Source organism: Triticum aestivum, chromosome 4D (assembly GCF_018294505.1).
Source record: "Triticum aestivum cultivar Chinese Spring chromosome 4D, IWGSC CS RefSeq v2.1, whole genome shotgun sequence".
NCBI classification, from domain to species: domain Eukaryota; kingdom Viridiplantae; phylum Streptophyta; class Magnoliopsida; order Poales; family Poaceae; genus Triticum; species Triticum aestivum.
Window position 1 is genome coordinate 419,413,106 of NC_057805.1, and position 22,986 is coordinate 419,436,091.

The following is a 22,986-nucleotide window of genomic DNA, read 5'->3' on the forward strand; positions in this document are numbered from 1 at the left end:
AATGTTTTACGTAATCGAAATTTCCCCTTGTTGACGCTTGTCCCGGTTCTGCCTCTGGTCCTTACATTGTTTTACGACCAGGCAGATGTAAGTAAGATGTGTCCATAACAATGTTTTGGTAAGAATGTTTTCTGTTCGTAAGCCAAGGTCGGTAACAATGTTTCCTATTCAGAATGCAAGGTCGGTAATAATGGCCCTTTAGCTGGGCCATGGATGGTGACAACAGGATCCCGAACAATGTCTTTCGGGTAGTCGACGGTGGACGTAGGAAACTCCAATTCCGGAATCATAACTTTGTTTAGAAGGTCCGGTTCTGCCTTCACAACCTACGCTTGTATACATCCAAAACCCGTAACATTGTTCCTGGCGAGTGTATCTTCTTTAATATAATACTTATAATATTTATAAACAATAGTGTATTATTTGCAACGTAACTCTCAAAATGCAGGTAATCCGAATGTTCCCTTGTTGACGCTTGTCCCGGTTCTGCCACTCGTCCGTTACATTGTTTTACGACCAGGCTTCTGTAAATATCCTGGTTCCAATGTATGGGTAACAATATTTTGGGTTCCAAGCCAAAGTCAGTAACAATGTTTCCTCTTCGCATTGCAAGGTCGGTAACAATGTTTCCTATCCGCAATGCAAGGTCTATAAAAATGTTTCCTGTTTGCAATGCATGGTCGGTAACAATGTTTTGCATAACAATGTTCCCCTGATGACGCACGGTCGGGAACCATGTTGTTCCTTTAGCTGGGCCATGGATGGTGACAACAGGATCCCGAACAATGTCTTTCGGGTAGCCGACGGTGGACGTAGGAAACTCCAATTCGGGAATCGTAACTTTGTTTAGAAGGTCCGGTTCTGCCTTCACAGCCTACGCTTGAATACATCCGAAACCCGTCACATTGTTCCTGGCGAGTGTAAATTCCTTCAAAAAAAGAGCTTATAACACTAGTATATAAACAGAAGTATATGATTTGAAAACGTAACTCACAAATAGCACGTAATCGAAATGTTCCCGTGTTGATGCTTGTCCCGGTTCTGGTACTTTCCGTTACATTGTTTTACGACTAGGCTTAACAATGTTTTGGTAAGAATGTTTTCTGTTCGTAAGCCAAGGTTGGTAACATTGTTTCCTATTCGCAATGCAAGGTCGGTAACAATGTTTCCTATTCGCAATGCAAGGTCGGTAACAATGTTTTCTATTCGCAATGCAAGGTCGGTAACAATGTTTTCCATAACAATGTTCCCCTGATGATGCATGGTCAGGAACCATGCTGTTCCTTTAGCTGGGCCATGGAAGGTGACAAGAAGATACCTAACAATGTCTTTCGGGTAGCCGATGGTGGACGCAGGAAACTCCAGTTCGGAAATCGTAACTTTCTTTAGAAGGTCCGGTTCTGCCTTCACAGCCTACGCTTGAATACATCCGAAACCCGTATCATTGTTCCTGGCGAGTGTATCTTCCTTAATAAAAGAGCTTATAAGACTTATATAAACAAAAGTGTATGATTTGCAAACGTAACTCACAAATAGTACGTAATCCAAATGTTCCCGTGTTGATGCTTGTCCCGGTACGACCAGGCTTATGTAAATAAGCTGGGTCCATAACAATGTTTTCTGTTCCATGCAAGGTCTCTAACAATGTTTCCTCAACGCACTGCAAGGTCGGTAACAATGTTTCCTATTCACATTGGAAGGTCGGTAACAATGTTTCATATCCGCAATGCAAGGTCAGTAACAATGTTTTGCATAACAATGTCCCCTGATGACGCACGGTCGGGAACCATGCTGTTCCTTTTTCTGGGCCATGGATGGTGACAACAGGATCCCTAACAATGTCTTTCGGGTAGCCGATGGTGGACGCAGCAAACTCCAAAACCCGTAACTTTGTTTAGAAGGTCCGGTTCTACCTTCACGGCCTACGCTTGAATACATCCGAAACCCGTAACATTGTTCCTGGCGAGTGTACCTTCATTAGTAAAAGAGCTTATAAGACTTACAGAAAAAAGTATATGATTTGAAAACGTAACTCACAAATAGTACGTAATCCAAATGTTCCCTTGTTGATGTTTGTCCCGGTTCTGCCTCTGGTCTGTTACATTATTTTACGATCAGGCTTATGTAAATAAGCTGGGTCCATAACAATGTTGTAGTAACAATGTTTCCTCTTCGTAAGCCAAGGTCGGTAACAATGTTTTCCGTAACAATGTTGCCCTGAGGACGCACGGTCGGGAACCATGCTGTTCCTATAGATGGGCCATGGATGGTGACAACAGGATCCCTAACAAGGATACCGAGTTTTGTTTCTTGGAGGACCAAGACACAAGGGATCTATCAAGAATTTGACAAGTACCTGATGACGCCTGCATTCCCAGCCAAATAATAGTAATCCTCATAAATTCCGGTCGCCTCCAAGAATGCATCACTTGGCCATTCACACGGCCGAACCTCCGCGTGTGACGGAGGTTGTACTTGGGCTTCTTCTCCTCATTTTCATTTTCCTTCAAACGCCGGCTCGAAGAGCCTCTCAACAATCTTCTCATCATTTTCTCCATCTGAAAAATTCTGAAATTTTTAGTGACTCAAAATAAAAGTGAACCAAACTCAACAAAATTGAGAGCAACTACTCCTACAAGTGACTAGAGTCTATTTGATGCATCAAAACTACTTTGGACCATATAAATTTGACATGCAAGCTCAAGAACAAGGTCACCACAGCAGCAAAAATTTGCAATAAATAAAGCACTAGAACAAAAACTAATTGGACCATTGGAGGAGTCACATACCGAAGAACAATCCCTCAAAATAGTTTTGCAAATGGAGCTTTGCACAAGGAGATCGAAAATGGCAGCAAGATGATCAACCGGATGATTTTTTCGGGAGGAAGACGAAGTGGATGGGTGCTGGAATAAGTGAGGGGGACCTACGTGAGACCCATAAGGCAGGGGGTGCGCCCAGGGGGTAGGGCGCGCCCTCTACCCCTGTGGCCCACTATTCGTCCGATTCCACTTTCCTTTATTACGCGGAAATAAAAAGTTTCCTCTCCCTGACAGCTGGGACCCACCAGCTTTATTATGATCCTTTTCATGAAAATATAGATTATTCCAAAGATCCTAATTTTTTATTTTTATTCTAACTCAAAAAAGAAGAAATAAAAAAACCAGAAAACATCTTCGCACGCAAGGAAGTGCCACCTAATTACGCGAATTTTTTTTGATTCCCCCTAGGAGGTTGAAGCCGTAGGTTGACCCACGTGAAGTCTCGAGATAGGATGTGTCATGTTAAAGCACGAAAGAAGCACAATTTTTTTCTAAGACCAATTTTCGGATTGGCACTGAACACTTGATCTAGTTCGGACGTCAAGTTTTTACTACAGTTTTTTGATTCTCCAAGCTTATGGCACTTTTAAACTATTTGTGTGTTTCCAGCATAAGTCTCGCAGTGCAACGCCGGACACCTTTAGAGATTCGGCAAAAACATTATCGGATATTGCTATATGTGCATTGGTTTCGAATTGTGTCTTCGGTCAATAGTTGGGTTGCCCGGCTCCTGTGCTTGCCTCCTACGTTCCGCTTTCTTTGGCTAGGTGTGCAAAGGGAGAACCACTGCGATTGTGCTTCCAGCTTGCATGATTAAGCGCCCCAGTGGAGAAAGCCAAAAACTGGCTGTCACAATAAGCGTAAACTGGTCAGCGATCCGATGACTATGTTCTATAAGATCGATGGAAGTCACCCCGTGTTAAGCGATGGGCCGTTCGTTTGCTGGGAATGAAAAAACAAGTTTTTGGTGATAATGGATTATTCCATTGTACATATGTGGAAATCAACGCGTGTGGGAGCAGTTGCTAGTCTCCCCTTCGCGCACCAGCTTCACGATTTTTTGGGGCAACTAGGAACCCTAGAGAGCATCGGGAGAGGTCGTGACGAGCAGCAGGGGCCCACACAGCAACCCAACGTGCCCAGGGGGCAGGGCACGTCACTTGGTCGTGTCGGCCCCACCTGCTCTCCGATCTACATGTCTTCTTTGGCCATGTTCGACGGGTTTCTATTCAGAGGGAGTGGTGATTTGTAATGGGTTCAATCTTGCGATGATCTAACCCACTGACAAAAAGGAATTGTGAGTACGAACAAACATCTTCAAACCCCTAAGATGACTCATGTTATTTGGAGTTGTTCAAAATAATCCGCGGTTGTGATAACCATTTCAATTTTCTTTAACCATTTCATGCATGCATAACATCCTAACACCATCGTTTGAAAGCCCAACCAAAATACACGCACTTTGCTGGATCAAGAGTTCGAGGGATGTCATCGAGCTGAATGTGTGCAGAACTCAGAGGTGTTGTACGTTCGGTGCTTGATAAGTTGGAACGAGTAGAAGTTTGACTACGTCAACCGCATTGTCAAACGCTTCCGCTTTCGGTCTACAAGGGTACCTGGACACACTATCCCCCTCTTGTTGCTATGCATCTCCTAGATAGATCTTTGGTGAGCGTATGATATTTTTTTGAAATTGCATGCTACGTTTCCCTACATCAGCCAGCCGCGTGCTCTGGCGATGCTCCGGCCCTCTGCGGCTGAGCTCCTCCACCTGCTCACTATTCACATGGGGCGGCGCCGACCATGTGCTCTGGCATTGACCGGTTTTATGGGATCCTCAAAAAACAGCTCGAATCCTCCATATACATGACACTGTAGAAAAAATTGTGGGATATGCTATTACTCCCACGGTATGGACCAATGAAAGCATGAGATACTCCATTTTGTATCTGTTGAGAATGAGACATAAAGTTATTATTTCCTAATGAAAACAGGCATTATGAAATCCTCAGGAGAATACAAGATAGGGGACACATCTATAACAGACTTGTATGTAAACGGGCTGTAATTCGAATGGAACTGATCATCAGCAGCAACAACACATGAATATTATCTTTTTCCATCTGCAAAGAAGAAAAAAGGAGTCTCCTCAACCAACCACTACAAGCTCCCTTTGTAGAACCAAAACACTACATGATCATGCATATGAATTTTCCATGTCAAAAAACTGCAATTGCTTTCCTGAAGTAAAAAATCAAACCCAAGCCCTGCAAGGAAAACCTGATTATACATATTACAACATGCAAACTGGGAAGTCAGCAAACGATAGATAATGTCCTTCCATAAACTCCATAAGACACAATCAAAGCTTGGACTTCAAGAAAGAACAAAGAACAAAATGTAAAATCGGTGATGCGATATGACATCTAAACTAGAAAGACATCAAACGATAGACAACATAGTAGTTTCTGGACAAGCTGACATATGGATATGGTATTGCTAATTGACTCTAGTGATCTCAATCTTATTGTTTGGCATATTCTTTGACATGCCCAACAAAAACATTACCAATAGGTGGACATGATGATCGTCATACTTCGGGTATATGATTTCAGTGAGCCTGAGGTTCTTGCACTCAACAATCGCCGTGTCCTGGGAATATGAGTGAGCCTTTCCCATTATCTCCTTTGTATATCTTTTTGGTCTGGGATTGAAGAGCTGTTGGCAGTATAAAAGAATTAATATTACATACTAAACTGAGTTAGGAAAGTAGTAGTAGTAGTAGTAGTAGTACCTTGCAACAGGGCAACATGAGCTTCTCCAAATTAGGTGAGTTCCGTAGGAAATGCTTCAGCGTGAGGAAGTCATCACTGATATCACAATCCTCCAAGGACAACGTCTTGAGGTTTTTGAACTTGGGGAAAGACAGACCAGGATCATCACCAAGAACAAGAAACTAAAACATACATATCATTAAAAAAATATCGTTAAATGGCTATAAACAAAAGAGATGCAATCTGAATAATTAGGTGTACGTACCATGACACCGAAACGAGACAAATGCAAACTCATCACATTGAAAAGCTCGTCGAGCAAAGACAATTGCATCTCAATCAGGTGTTTATCTTCGTTGTTGTTGTTGAATTGAACCAATTCCGCACAGTCAGTTGGATCGATGCATCGACAAGAGATGGCATGCAATCGGCCAACTACCGCAAATGTGAGGATGATGCCCGGTCAGGCGGAGTGAAGCAAGGGCAGGAGCCTCCAAAATCAGCCCGAAAGGATTATTTTCTAGCACACGGAAGCCGATGATAACCACTTTCTTTAGGGAAGCGGAGGTAAACCTGATGTCCTCGGTGAGCAAGAAGCTGCAGTTTTTCAGTCGCATGTCCTCAAGAGCAGGGCACCGCGAATTGATGTGCCTGGCAAAATAACTGTCCAAACACACGTTGTTAACATGCAACCTTTTGAGTCGGCAAGGCCATGTCTCATCCTGACTTATGCCGTGGCGGACCCAGCTCTCAGCATATCGACTCAAAAAATCACAGCCAAAGCCTACATGCAGCCGAAATTCTTCTAGGAACGCAGCATCGTGGCGTCGCAGCACGATGTGAGCAAAGTTCTTGAATCTTTGCCGCTCGAGGAGGAAGCCGTCGCTGGCCGTGGCGAACTCCCGCTGGTCGATGCGGAGGCACGACACGGAGCGCCAGAGGTGCCTCCACCGCGTGGACAGCACGCACGTCCGCACCACCTGACGGGCCTTGAGGCGCGAAAGGACGGCGTGCAGGAGGTCGTCCGGCAGGGCGCTCAGCTGGTCCACAGATTGCTTGCCGCCGCCGCCGCGTGCACGCTTCAGCTCGTCGGCGGCGTCCATCGAGCGCAAGCTCCAAGATTTTCTCAATGTTTAGAAGTAGATGGCTGCAAACCTCTAGTGACGGAAACGGGACGGCGGCCGGCGCTTGGGTTTATTTGGCAGAGAACCAGCGATGGCACTATACCTCATTCACTGGAATCAATGCGCGTGCAGTGTGTTTACACTCTTGACGGATCGACTTCCTAGGTGCATGCATGGAGAAGCTGAGCAGTTTAATCACACCAGGAGCTCATTCGGGAATCCGGATAGCCCTTGCGACTGTTGAACACACCACTGAGCGTTGCATGCATGTGAAGGGGTTGGACGAGGAATGGGGAAAGACGACCTCCAATAGACTGTTCATCAGGAAACTCATCGGAAATAGTAGTTTTTTGATGAACTGGTTGTACACGCTGTTTAAGAAAGACGAAGAACGAACCGGTCACAAATTTAATTTCTGCCACTGGTACTTTGCGTCAACTGTGCCACGACTTGGTTCCCGTTCCACCTACAAACCAAATGCATGAACGAGGCTCTGGTGCAGGTCCGACCCATGACGTTCCACTTTCTGATAGAAACCAAACACCCTTAGCTGGGCCATGGATGGTGACAACAGGATCCCTAACAATGTCTTTCGGGTAGCCGACGGTGGACGCATGAAACTCCAATTCGGGAATCATAACTTTGTTTAGAAGGTCCGGTTCTGCCTTGACAGCCTACGCTTGAATACATCCCAAACCCGTAACATTGTTCCTGGCGAGTGTATCTTCCTTAATAAAAGAGCTTATAAGACTTATATAAACAAAACTATATGGTTTGAAAACGCAACTCACAAATAGTACGTAATCCAAATGTTCCCTTGTTGATGCTTCTCCCGGTACCGCCTCTGGTCCGTTACATTGTTTTTACGAACAGGCTTATGTAAATATGTTGGGTCCATAACAATGTTTCGGTAACAATGTTAGGTCGGTAACAATGTTTGATATACGCAATGCAAGGTCGGTAACAATGTTTTGAATAACAATGTTCCTCGGATGGCGCACGGTCGGGACCCACGCTGTTCCTCTAGCTGGGCCATGGATGGTGACAACAGGATCCCTAACAATGTCTTTCGGGTAGCCGACGGTGGACGCAGCAAACTCCAATTCGGCAATCGTAACTTTGTTTAGAAGGTCCGGTTCTGCCTTCACAGCCTACGCTTGAATACATCCCAAACCCGTAACAATCTTCCTTAATAAAAGAGCTTATAAGACTTATATAAACATGTAGCGACCCGACTCGTTAAGAGTCGAAGTCTCTGTGCGTACCGTGCTAGTCCCTGGATCGACTTGCTAGCACACACAGTACTCGATGAAATAACAGAAATAACACACATCTCTTTATTACATCGATAGTCCAGGAGCCATACATTTATTACAAAATAGGGCATAGAGCCAAGAAACAAATACTGCGGAAGCAAAGTAGTAAATGAGTCCAACTCCACTAGCAAGGTTGAGTGTAGAAACATCGACCTATCGCACCTTAATCCTCGTCGGATATATCTGCAACGTGATAAGTTGCAGCCATATAGGCCAGTACATTGAATGTACTGGCAAGTCACATCATAAGTGTAAAGAACCTACTTGTACATGCAATTTGGCTGGTGGAAAGCTCTAAGTTTAGTTTTTTTGCATAAAGCTAGTTTTTCCCTATTAGGAAAGATGTTATTCTACTACTACACATTTGCATAGGATGAGTTGGCAAACCCAACTCCATCCGTTCCCAAGTTTCATTTAAAATCCAACTATTTAATTAAAGGTGAGGAGATCTCCCGGCATTTCCACTACTAGATGCTCAACTTGTCCGTAACCGGGGACACGGCTAATCGATTAGGTTGACACTCTGCAGAGGTTGCGCACTTTTCCCCACAAGACTCGACCACCTCCATGATCGGAAGATCGAGACATAGTCTTTCGAAAATGTTCCCCCTTAACCCACGGATAGGCCGGTACACCTACATCATTCTACATCTGCTAGCCCATCCCGGAAGGGGTCACACTAACTACTCAACTAAGCCAGAGCCCATATTGGCTTGTGGCTGCACACGTAAGCTTCTAGACATGAGAATACGATTGATCTCTTTGAGCCTGAGCGGACGGTCCACTAGTGGTGCACCACCATGGATTTCCCATGCGTGCCCCCACTGTACTTCGCCACCATTCCAACAAGTTTCCGCCCAGGTAGTTCATTAATTATCTTAGGTCCTATTTACTACATTGTCACTCATACTTTACAATGATCACTCCCCAATCCACGTCTACTTAGCGAAGCAACATAATGTAAAACGATGGCGACAATGTTATAAGGTTCAGACCTACCTCAATGAACTACTGGGTGAAAAGCATAGTCATGCGGCATCAATTCCTACCATGCAGTCCTACCGCAAAGAACTAAGTGCATAATAAAAACATAGGTAATGAAACATGATCAAGATGCAACTTGCCTTGGTACTGCTGGTTGAATTCTAAAGACTGATAATATTCTGCTTCGCACTCCGCGCAATCTATCGCAAAGAGGATAAACAAACATAAGCAAACATTTCAGAGAACCAAGAAGAACGTGCAAAGCAAGAAGTCTCGGAAAAACCAAATGAACAAACAACACTTAACTTGCACGAAAATATTCTAAGTGCCAAAACAACATAGGCCTATAGTTCAAGAAGTGATGTGAACTATAGTGCGTACTATGCATACTAGTAAAAATATTAATGGACAGATCCTAGTGTGTGTAAAATATTGTGACAAAGGTCCAGGTGATAGGGTTTGGCTACGGTGACAGAATGCAAAAAGAATCAACTTAATCGGAGCTACAGTTTGAGAGATATGGCCATTTGAAGTTCGAATTCGAATCTGAATAAATTCAAATTTGAATCTGACAAAAGTTTGCAAAAAGGATACCACTGGATAGATCTAAATAATACGAAGAATTTGCCGCTGGTTTCATCGAGTTTGGATCTACGGGTTAAAAGTTATGGCTAATCTGAGCTCTGGGACTAATCTGTGATAAAAGGGACTAAACAGTGAAGAAAAACTATCGCAAACAGGTCCCTGGCGCGTGGCAGATTCCTACTGGCCGAAAGGTGTTCGCCGTGTAGCTTATACAGCGGACGGCCACAATCTAAGAAAAACAGTGGCGGCGGCTAACTTATACAGAAACCGATCGGTTTCTAGAAATAAACCCGCGGTTAACCGCGTACCCGTTCAACTAAAAAAATAACCTAATCTAATCTAGGCCGTCGGTGAATGATCTAATGGGCGAAGGTGGGGCGGTGGCTCACAGTGGGCTGGCGACGTCGGCGACGAGCAGAGGACGACGACACGGCGTCGGGCGCTGGCGGGGCAGCGGCTACGGCGGTCCTCGGCGTCGGGGAAGAAGACGGGGAGGTGCGGCGCATCGAGGGCATCGCGAAGGTGGTGTCGGCGTTCGTCGGCGACGTCGGGACGGGGCGAGGCGAAGACGGCGGGGCTCGGTGCTGCGGCGACTCCGGCGAAGACGGCGGGGCTCGGTGCGGCGGCTCCGACGGGACATAGGGGCAAAAAACGTGTCAAACAGATGCGCGTTATCGCGGTGATCCAATTGACAAAGGAAGGAGAGCTAGGGGGTGCCACAGACGACGAAATGGGCGACGGAGTGGCGCGGCTCCGGCGAGATGCGAACAGCGACATCAAGCGGTAGGGGCGGCGCGAGAAGAAGCGGGACGGCGAGGTTGGAAGAGGGGGTGCAGGGGCATTTATAGGCGAGGTCAGAGGGCACGGGAGCTGCGGATAAGCATTATCTGAGCGCGAGGCGGCCGGCAGTTGCGGGAGCGCGGCGAGGATGTTTATCCCGCGGGTTGCGGGAGGTTGGGGACGGCCTGACGGGCGGGGCCCGCCTGAGCGGCAGCGAGACGAGGCGAGCGAGGGCGACTGACCGGTATGGGAGGTTTCGGGCGCGCGGGCGGCCTTGGGCCGAAAATGTTCGGTGGGCTGGCTGGCCTGGCGCGGCTGGCTGAGCGCGTGCGTCCCTGGGCCGAACTGGTTTCGGTCCAGGTGGGTGAGTGCGTGCGTGCGTGTGTGTTTTTTTTAAAAACCGAACACTAAAGTGGCCCTAAATAATTCAAATGAATTAATAAAAACACCACAATAATTTTTAAAGTAACTATACAGTATTTAGAGCCTAATGAACATTAACTTAAGCACAGAACATTATGAACATATTTTCCTAATGCAATTAATGCACTTTTTGCAAATAAAATAAATACCAATAAACTCCAAAACTATAAATAATATTCAAAATAAAATTTCCCACTCTTTTATAAATTTGAGGAAGTCATCTTATCGCCTCTCATTTCTTTTCTCGAGTGGAAAAATATTATTTGAATATTTCAAAAACTCCAAAATGCAAAGAAATATGATATGCATTGAATGATCTATTAACATCCAAATTTAATAAAAATTGGGATGTTACAAACCTACCCCCTTAAGATGAATCTCGTCCTCGAGATTCGGGTTGGCCAGCAAAAAGGTGTGGATGGTCCTGTCTAAGATCTTCCTCTCGTTCCCAAGTAGCTTCCTCCTCGGTGTGGTGACTCCACTGAACCTTGCAGAACTTGTTGATCTTGGTACGAGTGATTCTCTCTGCAGTCTCAAGAATCTTAATAGGTTTCTCCTCATAAGTCAGATCATTCTCCAACTGAATTGCCTCCAGTGGCACTGTATCTCTCAAAGGAATGTCCGCCATCTCTGCATGACACTTCTTCAGTTGGGAAACATGAAACACATCATGAACTCCCGACAAAGCCTCTGCTAATTCTAGCTGGTATGCAACCTCTCCTCTACGTTCCAGAAGTCTGTATGGTCCCACAAACCGTGGTGCTAACTTTCCTTTGACTCCAAATCTCTTAATACCTCGAAGTGGAGACACTCGAAGATATGCTCTATCTCCCACTTCATAGATCACTTCCTTGCGTTTAGCATCGGCATAACTTTTCTGCCTTGACTGAGCTATCTTAAGTCTGTCACGAATCAACTTGACCTTCTCCTCAGAATCCCTAATCAAATCAGGTCCAAACAATTTGCGATCTCCAACTCCATCCCACATCAAAGGTGTCCTGCATTTCCTGCCATACAATGCCTCGAAAGGGGCCATCTGCAAACTGGCTTGGTAGCTGTTGTTGTACGAGAACTCTGCGTAGGGTAAGTTATCATCCCAACTAGACCCATAGTCTAGCGCACAAGCTCTCAGCATGTCCTCCAGAATCTGATTGACTCTCTCTGTCTGCCCATCAGTCTGTGGATGGAAGGCTGTACTGAACTCTAGCCTGGTACCCAAAGTTTCATGCAACTGATTCCAAAACTTTGAGGTAAACTGTGTTCCTCTATCTGATACGATGCTCCTCGGAACTCCATGCAGACATACGATCCTGGTCATATATATCTTTGCCAGCTTAGCACTTGTATAGGTGGTCTTCACTGGAATGAAGTGAGCAACCTTGGTCAAACGATCCACTATCACCCAAATGGAATCATAACCTGAACGGGTCCTGGGTAACCCCGTGATAAAGTCCATACCAAGTTTATCCCATTTCCAATCAGGTATCGGCAACGGCTGAAGTAAACCTGCTGGTTTCTGATGCTCCGCCTTTACTCTCTGACATACATCACATATTGCCACATACTCGGCAATCTCTCTCTTCATACCGGCCCACCAAAAACTTTCCTTCAAGTCCAAGTACATCTTGGTGTTGCCTGGGTGTATCGAATATGGTGAGTCATGAGCCTCCTGAAGAATCAACTTCCTGATCTCCGGGTCATTGGGTACGCAAATCCGTTGCTCAAACCATATGGTTCCATTTTCATCCTCACGGAATCCTTCTGCTTTCCCTTTGCTCATCATTTCCTTTATCTCAGCAATACCTTGGTCCAACTTCTGGGCCTCTCTGATTCTTCCCAACAAGGTGGACTGTACCTCGAGTGCGGCAACATAACCTCTTGGAACTATTTCCAACTGAAGGTCTCTAAGCTCATCACATAACTCCTGAGGTAAACCTCCTGCTGTAAGGGTATTAACATAACTCTTACGGCTCAAAGCATCCGCCACAACATTGGCTTTTCCTGGATGATAATGCAGACTCATGTCATAATCCTTTATAAGTTCCAACCATCTCCTTTGCCTGAGATTCAACTCCTTCTGCGTGAAAATGTACTTCAAACTCTTGTGATCCGTGTAAACATCACAACGATTCCCAATAAGATAGTGTCTCCATGTCTTGAGCGCATGCACTACGGCTGCCAACTCCAAATCATGCGTGGCATAGTTCAACTCATGAGGTCGAAGCTGTCGTGAAGCATCAGCTACAACCTTTCCCTCTTGCATAAGAACACCTCCAAGTCCCAGACGTGAAGCATCACAATACACCTGAAAGTCCTTGTGCACGTCAGGCAGGATTAGCACTGGGGCTGTGACCAAACGCTTCTTCAACTCTTGAAAGCTGGCTTCACACTCTTCAGTCCAAACGAACTTGGTGTCCTTCTTCAACAACGCTGTCATGGGCCTTCCAATCTTGGAAAAAATTTCAATAAATCTCCGGTAATATCCAGCAAGTCCAAGAAAACTACGAATCTCGCCAACTGTGGTGGGTGCATTCCATTCTGTGACTGACTCTACCTTGGTAGGGTCCACTGCAATCCCTTCACCTGACACTACATGTCCAAGGAATCCGACTTCCTTGAGCCAAAACTCACACTTGCTAAACTTGGCATAAAGTTGATGTTCTCTGAGCTTCTCCAAAACTAAGCGCCGATGTTCAGCGTGTTCCTCCTCATTCTTGGAGAAAACCAATATGTCATAAATGAATACCACAACGAACTTATCCAAGAACTCCATGAACACCTTGTTCATCATGCTCATAAAATAAGCAGGGCCATTAGTCAAACCAAAGGACATGACTGTATACTCATAAAGCCCATACCTTGTGGGAAAAGATGTCTTGGGTATATCCTTCTCACGGATCTTCAATTGGTGATAACCCGATCGAAGATCGATCTTGGAGAAAACACTAGCTCCTTCTAGCTGGTCAAACAAGTCATTGATCATCGGTAGGGGATACTTGTTCTTGATGGTCACCTCGTTCAAAGAGCGGTAATACACACACATCCTCAAGGTTCCATCCTTCTTCTCCACTAAGAGTACTGGGGCTCCCCAAGGTGATGAACTCGGGCGAATATACCCTTTCTCTAGCAACTCCTTAATATGTTTCTTGACTTCCTCCAAATCATTAGCGGGCATCCGATACGGCCTCTTGGAGATAGGTCCTGTACCTGGCAGCAACTCAATCAAAAACTCAATCTCCCGATCTGGCGGCATACCCGGTAACTCCTCCGGAAATACATCGGGATAATCCTTCACCACTGGTACTTCTTCCTGGACAACTCCCGTAAGAGAGTTCACCTGAGTCCTCTTAGGCTTAAGCCTAGATACATACTTGATCCTCTTCTTCTCTGGGGTGGTGAGAAAAATCGATCTACTAGCACAATCAATGTTCCCCTCATACTTGGACATCCAATCCATCCCTAGGATTACATCCAACCCTTGCGACTCTAGTATGATCATGTCTGTGGGAAAAACATGTCCCCCTATGTTCAAAGGCAACTGGAAACATCCCTGACTAGCCATAGACTCGGCTCCTGGGGAACTCACTAGAATGGGTGACTTAAGAGCTATGGTAGGCAACTTATGTTTATCCACGAATCCCCTTGATATGAATGAATGCGATGCACCAGTGTCAAAAAGAATGAGTGCTGGAAATGAATTAACCAAGAACTTACCAATCACTGCGTCAGGCTGCTCATAGACCTCCTCCACATTGACATGATTCACATGCCCCTTAGTGAAAGGATTAGGCTTCTTGCCTCCAGAATTCCCATTTCCATTCCCATTCTGCTGCTCGGGACACTCATTGGAGTAGTGCCCTGTCTTCTTGCATTTGAAGCAAGTGATGTGACTCAGATCTTTCTTCATTGGTGTAGAAGAGTTGAAATGCTGCTGGTTGCCATTCCCTCCATTGCCATTGCCATTGCCATTTCCATGCTTGTGACCATGGTGGTTGTGTCCATTTCCTCCATGCTGAATGTGGCCTCCATGGTTATGATGATTCCCTCCAAACTTGCTAGTGCCTGATCCAGAACTTCCTGAGTACGGGCTGTAGCGGGGTTTCTGTTGAACTCCAGAGTTATACTTCCCGTGACCGTACTTCCTCTTACGATTCTCCATCTGCTGGTGCTTGCCTTCGAGAATGGTAGCCTTATCAACCAGCTCCTGATAGTTCGCAAAGGTCGCCACAGTCAACTGAACTCCCAACTCATCGTTCAGTCCCTCCAGAAACTTCTCTTGCTTGGCTGCATCAGTGGCCACGTCCTCTGGGGCATAACGGGCCAACTTACTGAACTCATCAACATACTGGGATACCGTGCGTCCTCCCTGGCGCAAGCTGCGGAACTCCTTCTTCTTCAGACTCATGGCTCCAGCTGAGACATGAGCAGTGCGGAACGCCTGCTGGAACTGAGTCCAAGTCACACTCTCCAAGGGGTATGTGGTGGTGTAGTTCTCCCACCAAGCAGCGGCCGGGCCATCCAGCTGATGGGCGGCAAACTTCACCTTCTCAGCATCATTGCATCCTGCCGTGGCCAGCTCCCTTCCTATCTTGCGGAGCCAGTCATCTGCGACAATCGGCTCCGTGCTGCTGGAGAACACGGGTGGGTTCAGCCTCAGAAAACGGGTAAGACTGTCAACTGGGGGTGGCGGCGGTGGGTTGTTGTTGTTTGTTTGTTCTGGTTCTGGTTCTGAATGAGCATCTGCATAAGAGCATTCTGCTGCTGGATCAATTGCGTGAGCTCCGGCGGAAAGTTGAATCCGGGGTCACGTCTTGGAGGCATCTGATGGGTTTAGAGTGGATGAGGAGTTAGAATAGAATAAGGCCTAGTGAGTAAAATCACACTACCCATATGCACATGATAGCAATAAAACTTCAAATCACTCCAATTCAATTTCAAACAAAGAGGTTCACACAAATAATCAAACCTAATGTAAGCCATGTCACAAGATTTGACAAGGTCTTACAAATGAAGTAAAACTATTTGGATAACAAAATCGAATTTCTAACTCTCATGGTGGTATAAAATCTAACTCTCATCGGATGAAGACCAGTCAACCATGTTGACATCAGGTGTCCTTGCATCACTGTCTGTGTCGTCATCTCCAAGCTCATCATCCTGGTCCTTGTCCTGGCTGACGAAATCTCCATAAGAGTGATCCTCCTGGATGTTTTCTCCCTCATCCAGCTTCTCCTCGGCCTCCTCAAGCTCAAGCTTCAGGTCGCCGATCTTCTCCTGTAGGGCGTCCAGCTCTCCCTCATGCTCGATGCGAGCGTCCTGGAGTTCCTCCTCGAGATTGGCCTTGCGAGTCATGAGGTTCTTGATGACGATCATGTTGTCAGACAGCTCCAGCTCCATCATACGAATGTGATCCTCCATGTCCTGGATATGGGATGCTATCGTCTCGTCCTCCAGGGTACGCACCACATCTCCATTTGCGTCGCGGCGTCCGTACATCACGAAGGAGGTCTTCTTGAGGTCCTCGTCATACTCCTCCCGAATGCGTCCGAGAGCAATGTGAGCAGCAATGCCCCTGCCCAAGCCCCATGCTGCAGTATCCACATGGAAATCAATGGGCTTGGTGCGGTTTCCGAGGATGCGTCCGGGGATATGGGCATCAATCCTCCAACGCGTCTCCTCGGGCAAGGTGGCAGTGAAAGTTCCAGTGAATGTGGGAAGCCCAATCTTCAGGTGCTTCACGATCTTCATCAGCTGCCGTCCAAAGGGCATGGTCTCATCGGGCTGCTCGAACTCGACAATGGCGGACGACATCTACATTTTGAAAGAGGGAAGAAATTAGTAATGAAGCAGAGAAGGTACGAGACCAAAGGATATATAGGGAAAGTGAAAAATATAGCTTTTTATCCTATGGCTTTTCCATTTTCTAGGGGTCGCGTCCTACAGTCAACGTGTGCTCTGATACCATCTTGTAGCGACCCGACTCGGTAAGAGTCGAAGTCTCTGTGCTTACCGTGCTAGTCCCTGGATCGACTTGCTAGCACACACAGTACTCGATGAAATAACAGAAATAACACACATCTCTTTATTACATCGATAGTCCAGGAGCAATACATTTATTACAAAATAGGGCATGGAGCCAATAAACAAATACTACGGAAGCAAAGTAGTAAATGAGTCCAACTCCACGAGCAAGGTTGAGTGTAGAACATCGACCTATCGCACCTTAATCCTCGTCGGATATATCTGCAACGTGATAAGTTGCAGCCATATAGGTCAGTACATTGAATGTACTGGCAAGTCACATCATAAGTGTAAAGAACCTACTTGTACATGCAATTTGGCTGGTGGAAAGCTCTAAGTTTAGTTTTTTGCATAAAGCTAGTTTTTCCCTATTAGGAAAGATGTTATTCTACTACTACACATTTGCATAGGATGAGTTGGCAAACCCAACTCCATCCGTTCCCAAGTTTCATTTAAAACCCAACTGTTTAATTAAAGGTGAGGAGATCTCCCGGCATTTCCACTACTAGATGCTCAACTTGTCCGTAACCGGGGACACGGCTAATCGATTAGGTTGACACTCTGCAGAGGTTGCGCACTTTTCCCCACAAGACTCGACCACCTCCATGATCGGAAGATCGAGACATAGTCTTTCGAAAATGTTCCCCCTTAACCCACGGATAGGCCGGTACACCTACATCATTCTACATCTGCTAGCCCATCCCGGAAGGGGTCACACTAACTACTCAACTAAGCCAGAGCCCATATTGGCTTGTGGCTGCACACGTAAGCTTCTAGACATGAGAATACGATTGATCTCTTTGAGCCTGAGCGGACGGTCCACTAGTGGTGCACCACCATGGATTTCCCATGCGTGCCCCACTGTACTTCGCCACCATTCCAACAAGTTTCCGCCCAGGTAGTTCATTAATTATCTTAGGTCCTATTTACTACATTGTCACTCATACTTTACAATGATCACTCCCCAATCCACGTCTACTTAGCGAAGCAACATAATGTAAAACGATGGCGACAATGTTATAAGGTTCAGACCTACCTCAATGAACTACTGGGTGAAAAGCATAGTCATGCGGCATCAATTCCTACCATGCAGTCCTACCGCAAAGAACTAAGTGCATAATAAAAACATAGGTAATGAAACATGATCAAGATGCAACTTGCCTTGGTACTGCTGGTTGAATTCTAAAGACTGATAATATTCTGCTTCGCACTCCGCGCAATCTATCGCAAAGAAGATAAACAAACATAAGCAAACATTTCAGAGAACCAAGAAGAACATGCAAAGCAAGAAGTCTCGGAAAAACCAAATGAACAAACAACACTTAACTTGCACGAAAATATTCTAAGTGCAAAACAACATAGGCCTATGGTTCAAGAAGTGATGTGAACTATAGTGCGTACTATGCATACTAGTAAAAATATTAATGGACAGATCCTAGTGTGTGTAAAATATTGTGACAAAGGTCCAGGTGATAGGGTTTGGCTACGGTGACAGAATGCAAAAAGAATCAACTTAATCGGAGTTACGGTTTGAGAGATATGGCCATTTGAAGTTCGAATTCGAATCTGAATAAATTCAAATTTGAATCTGACAAAAGTTTGCAAAAAGGATACCACTGGATAGATCTAAACAATACGAAGAATTTGCCGCTGGTTTCATCGAGTTTGGATCTACGGTTTAAAAGTTATGGCTAATCTAAGCTCAGGGACTAATCTGTGATAAAAGGGACTAAACAGTGAAGAAAAACTATCGCAAACAGGTCCTTGGCGCATGGCAGATTCCTACTGGCCGAAAGGTGTTCGCCGCGTAGCTTATACAGCGGATGGCCACAATCTAAGAAAAACGGCGGCGGCGGCTAACTTATATAGAAACCGATCGGTTTTTAGAAATAAAACCCGCGGTTAACCGCGTACCGATTCAACTAAAAAACTAACCTAATCTAATCTGGGCCGTCGGTGATCGATCTAACGGGCGGGAGTGGGGCGGTGGCTTACAGTGGGCTGGTGGTGTGCGGCGACGATGAAGGACGGCGGCCGGCGTCGGTGATGGAGGGGCGGCGGCTGCGGTGGTCCCGGCGACGGGGAAGAAGACGGGAGGTGCGGCGCGTCGAGGGCGTCGCGAAGGTGGTGTCGGTGTTCGTCGGCGGCGTCGGGACGGGGCGAGGCGAAGACGGCGGGGCTCGGTGCTCCGGCGACTCCGGCGTCGACGGTGCGGCGGCTCCGACGGGACCTAGGGGCAAAAAAGTGTCAAACAGATGCGCGTTATCGCGGTGATCCAATTGACAAAGGAAGGAGAGCTAGGGGGGGTGCCACAGACGATGAAATGGACGACGGAGTGGCGCGGCTCCGGCGAGATGCGAACGGCGACAGCAAGCGGTAGGGGCGGCGTGGGAAGAAGCGGGACGACGAGGTGGAAGAGGGGGTCGTGGCTTTTATAGGCGCAGGTAGGAGCTCTACGGAGCTGCGGATAAGCTATCCGCGAGGAGCCGAGCGGCGGTTGCGGGAGCGCGGCGAGGATGTTTATCCCGCGGGCTGCGGGAGGTTGGGGACGGCCTGACGGGCGGGGCCCGCCTGGCAGCGGCAGCGAGAGGAGGCGAGCGAGGGCGGGCGGGGCGGTGACCGGTGCGGGAGCTTCGGGCGCGCGGGCGGCCTTGGGCCAAATGGCCGGTGGCTGGCTGGCTGCGCGGCTGGCTGAGCGCCTGTGTCCTGGGCCGAACTGGTTTCGGTCCAGGTGGGTGAGTGCGTGCGTGCGTGTGTGTGTTTTTTTAAGCCGAACACTAAAGTGGCCTTAAATAATTCAAATGAATTAATAAAAACACCACAATAATTTTTAAAATAACTATACAGTATTTAGAGCTAATGAACATTAACTTAAGCATAGAACATTATGAACATATTTTCCTAATGCAATTAATGCACGTTTTGCAAATAAAATAAATACCAATAAACTCGAAAACTTTAAATAATATTCAAAATAAAATTTCCAACTCTTTTATAAATTTGAGGAAGTCATCTTATACCCTCCCATTTTTTTCTCGAGTGGAAAAATATTATTTGAATATTTCAAAAATTCCAAAATGCAAGGAAATATGATATGCATTGAATGATTCTATTAACATCCAAATTTAATAAAAATTGGGATGTTACAAAACAAAACTAAATGGTTTGAAAACGTAACTCACAAATAGTACGTAATCCAAATGTTCCCTTGTTGATGCTTGTCCCGGTACTGCCTCTGGTCCGTTTCATTGTTTTACGACCAGGCTTATGTAAATATGCTTGGTCCATAACAATGTTTCCGTAACAATGTTTTCTGTGCGCAATGCAAGGTCGGTAACAATGTTTGATATCCGCAATGCAAGGTCAGTAACAATGTTTTGCATAACAATGTTCCCCGGATGGCGCACGGTCGGGAACCATGCCGTTCCTTTAGCTGGGCCATGGATGGTGACAATAGGATCCCTAACAATGTCTTTCGGGTAGCCGACGGTGGACGCAGCAAACTCCAATTCGGGAATCGTAACTTTGTTTAGAAGGTCCGGTTCTGCCTTCACAACCTACTCTTGAATACATCCGAAACCCGCAACATTGTTCCTGGCGAGTGTATCTTCCTTAATAAAAGAGCTTATAAGAATTATATAAACAAAACTATATGATTTGAAAACGTAACTCACAAATAGTATGTAATCCAAATGTTCCCGTGTTGATGCTTGTCCCGGTTCTGCCTCTGGTCCGTTACATTGTTTTACGACCAGGCTTATGTAAATATGCTGGGTCCACAACAATGTTTCTGTAATAATGTTTTCTGTTCGCAATGCAGGCCTGTAACAATGTCTGATATCCGAAATGCAAGGTCGGTAACAATGTTTTGCATAGCAATGTTCCCCTGATGACGCACGGTCGGGAACCATGCTGTTCCTTTAGCTGGGCCATGGATGGTGACAACAGGATCCCTAACAATGTCTTTCGGGTAGCCGACGGTGGACGCAGCAAACTCCAATTCGGGAATCATAACTTTGTTTAGAAGGTCCGGTTCTGTCTTCACAGCCTATGCTTAAATACATCCCAAACCCGTAACATTGTTCCTGGCGAGTGTATCTTGCTTAATAAAAGAGCTTATAAGAATTATATAAACAAAACTATATGATTTGAAAACGTAACTCACAAATAGTACGTAATCCAAATGTTCCCGCGTTGATGCTTGTCCCGGTTCTGCCTCTGGTCCGTTACATTGTTTTATGACCAGGCTTATGTAAATATTCTGGGTCCATAACAATGTTTCTGTAACAATGTTTTCTGTTCGCAATGCAGGTCTGTAACAATGTCTGATATCCGAAATGCAAGGTCGGTAACAATGTTTTGCATAGAAATGTTCCCCTGATGACGCACGGTCGGGAACCATGCTGTTCCTTTAGCTGGGCCATGGATGGTGACAACAGGATCCCTAACAATGTCCTTCGGGTAGCCGACGGTGGACGCAGCAAACTCCAATTCGGGAATCGTAATTTTGTTTAGAAGGTCCGGTTCCGCCTTCACAGTCTACGCTTGAATACATCCGAAACCCGTAACATTGTTCCTGGCGAGTGTATCTTCCTTAATAAAAGAGCTTATAAGACTTATATAAGCAAAACTATATGATTTTAAAACGTCACTCACAAATAGCACGTAATCCAAATGTTCCCGTGTTGATGCTTGTCCCGGTACTGCCTCTGGTCCGTTACATTGTTTTACGACCAGGCTTATGTAAAAATGCTGGGTCCATAACAATGTTTAGGTAACAATGTTTTCTATTCGCAAGTCATGGTCGGTAACAATGTTTTCTATCCGCAATGCAAGGTCAGTAACAATGTTTCCTATTCGCAACGCAAGGTCTGTAACAATGTTTGATATCCGCAATGCAAAGTCGGTAATAATGTTTTGCATAACAATGTTCCCCTGATGACGCACGGTCGGGAACCATGCTGTTCCTTTAGCTGGGCCATGGATGGTGACAACAGGATCCCTAACAATGTCTTTCGGGTGCCCACGGTGGACGCAGGAAACTCCAATTCGGGAATCGTAACTTTGTTTAGAAGGTCCGGTTCTGCCTTCACAGCCTACGCTTAAATACATCCCAAACCCGTAACATTGTTCCTGGCGAGTGTATCTTCCCTAATAAAAGAGCTTGTAAGACTTATATAAACAAAACTATATGGTTTGAAAACGTAACTCATAAATAGTACGTAATCCAAATGTTCCCTTGTTGATGCTTGTCCCGGTACTGCCTCTGGTCCATTACATTGTTTTACGACCAGGCTTATGGAAATATGCTGGGTCCATAACAATGTTTCTGTGACAATGTTAGGTCGGTAACAATGTTTGATATCCGAAATGCAAGGTCGGTAACAATGTTTTGCATAACAATGTTCCCGGATGGCGCACGGTCGGGAACCACGCTGTTCCTTTAGCTGGGCCATGGATGGTGACAACAGTATCCCTAACAATGTCTTTCGGGTAGCCGACGGTGGACGCAACAGACTCCAATTCGGGAATCGTAACTTGGTTTAGAAGGTCCGGTTCTGCCTTCACTGCCTACTTTTGAATACATCCGAAACCCGTAACATTGTTCCTGGCGAGTGTATCTTCCTTAATAAAAGAGCTTACAAGACTTATATAAACAAAACTATATGGTTTGAAAACGTAAATCATAAATAGTACGTAATCCAAATGTTCCCTTGTTGATGCTTGTCCCGGTACTGCCTCTGGTCCATTACATTGTTTTACGACCAGGCTTATGTAAATATGCTGGGTCCATAACAATGTTTCCGTAACAATGTTTTCTGTGCGCAATGCAAGGTCGGTAACAATGTTTTGCATAACAATGTTCCCGGATGGCGCACGGTCGGGAACCGTGCTGTTCCTTTAGCTGGGCAATGGATGGTGACAACAGGATCCTTAACAATGTCTTTCGGGTAGCCGACGGTGGACGGAGCAAACTCCAATTCGGGAATCGTAACTTTGTTTAGAAGGTCCGGTTCTGCCTTCACAGCCTACGCTTAAATACATCCCAAACCCGTAACATTGTTCCTGGCGAGTGTATCTTCCTTAATAAAAGAGCTTATAAGAATTATATAAACAAAACTATATGATTTGAAAACGTAACTCACAAATAGTACGT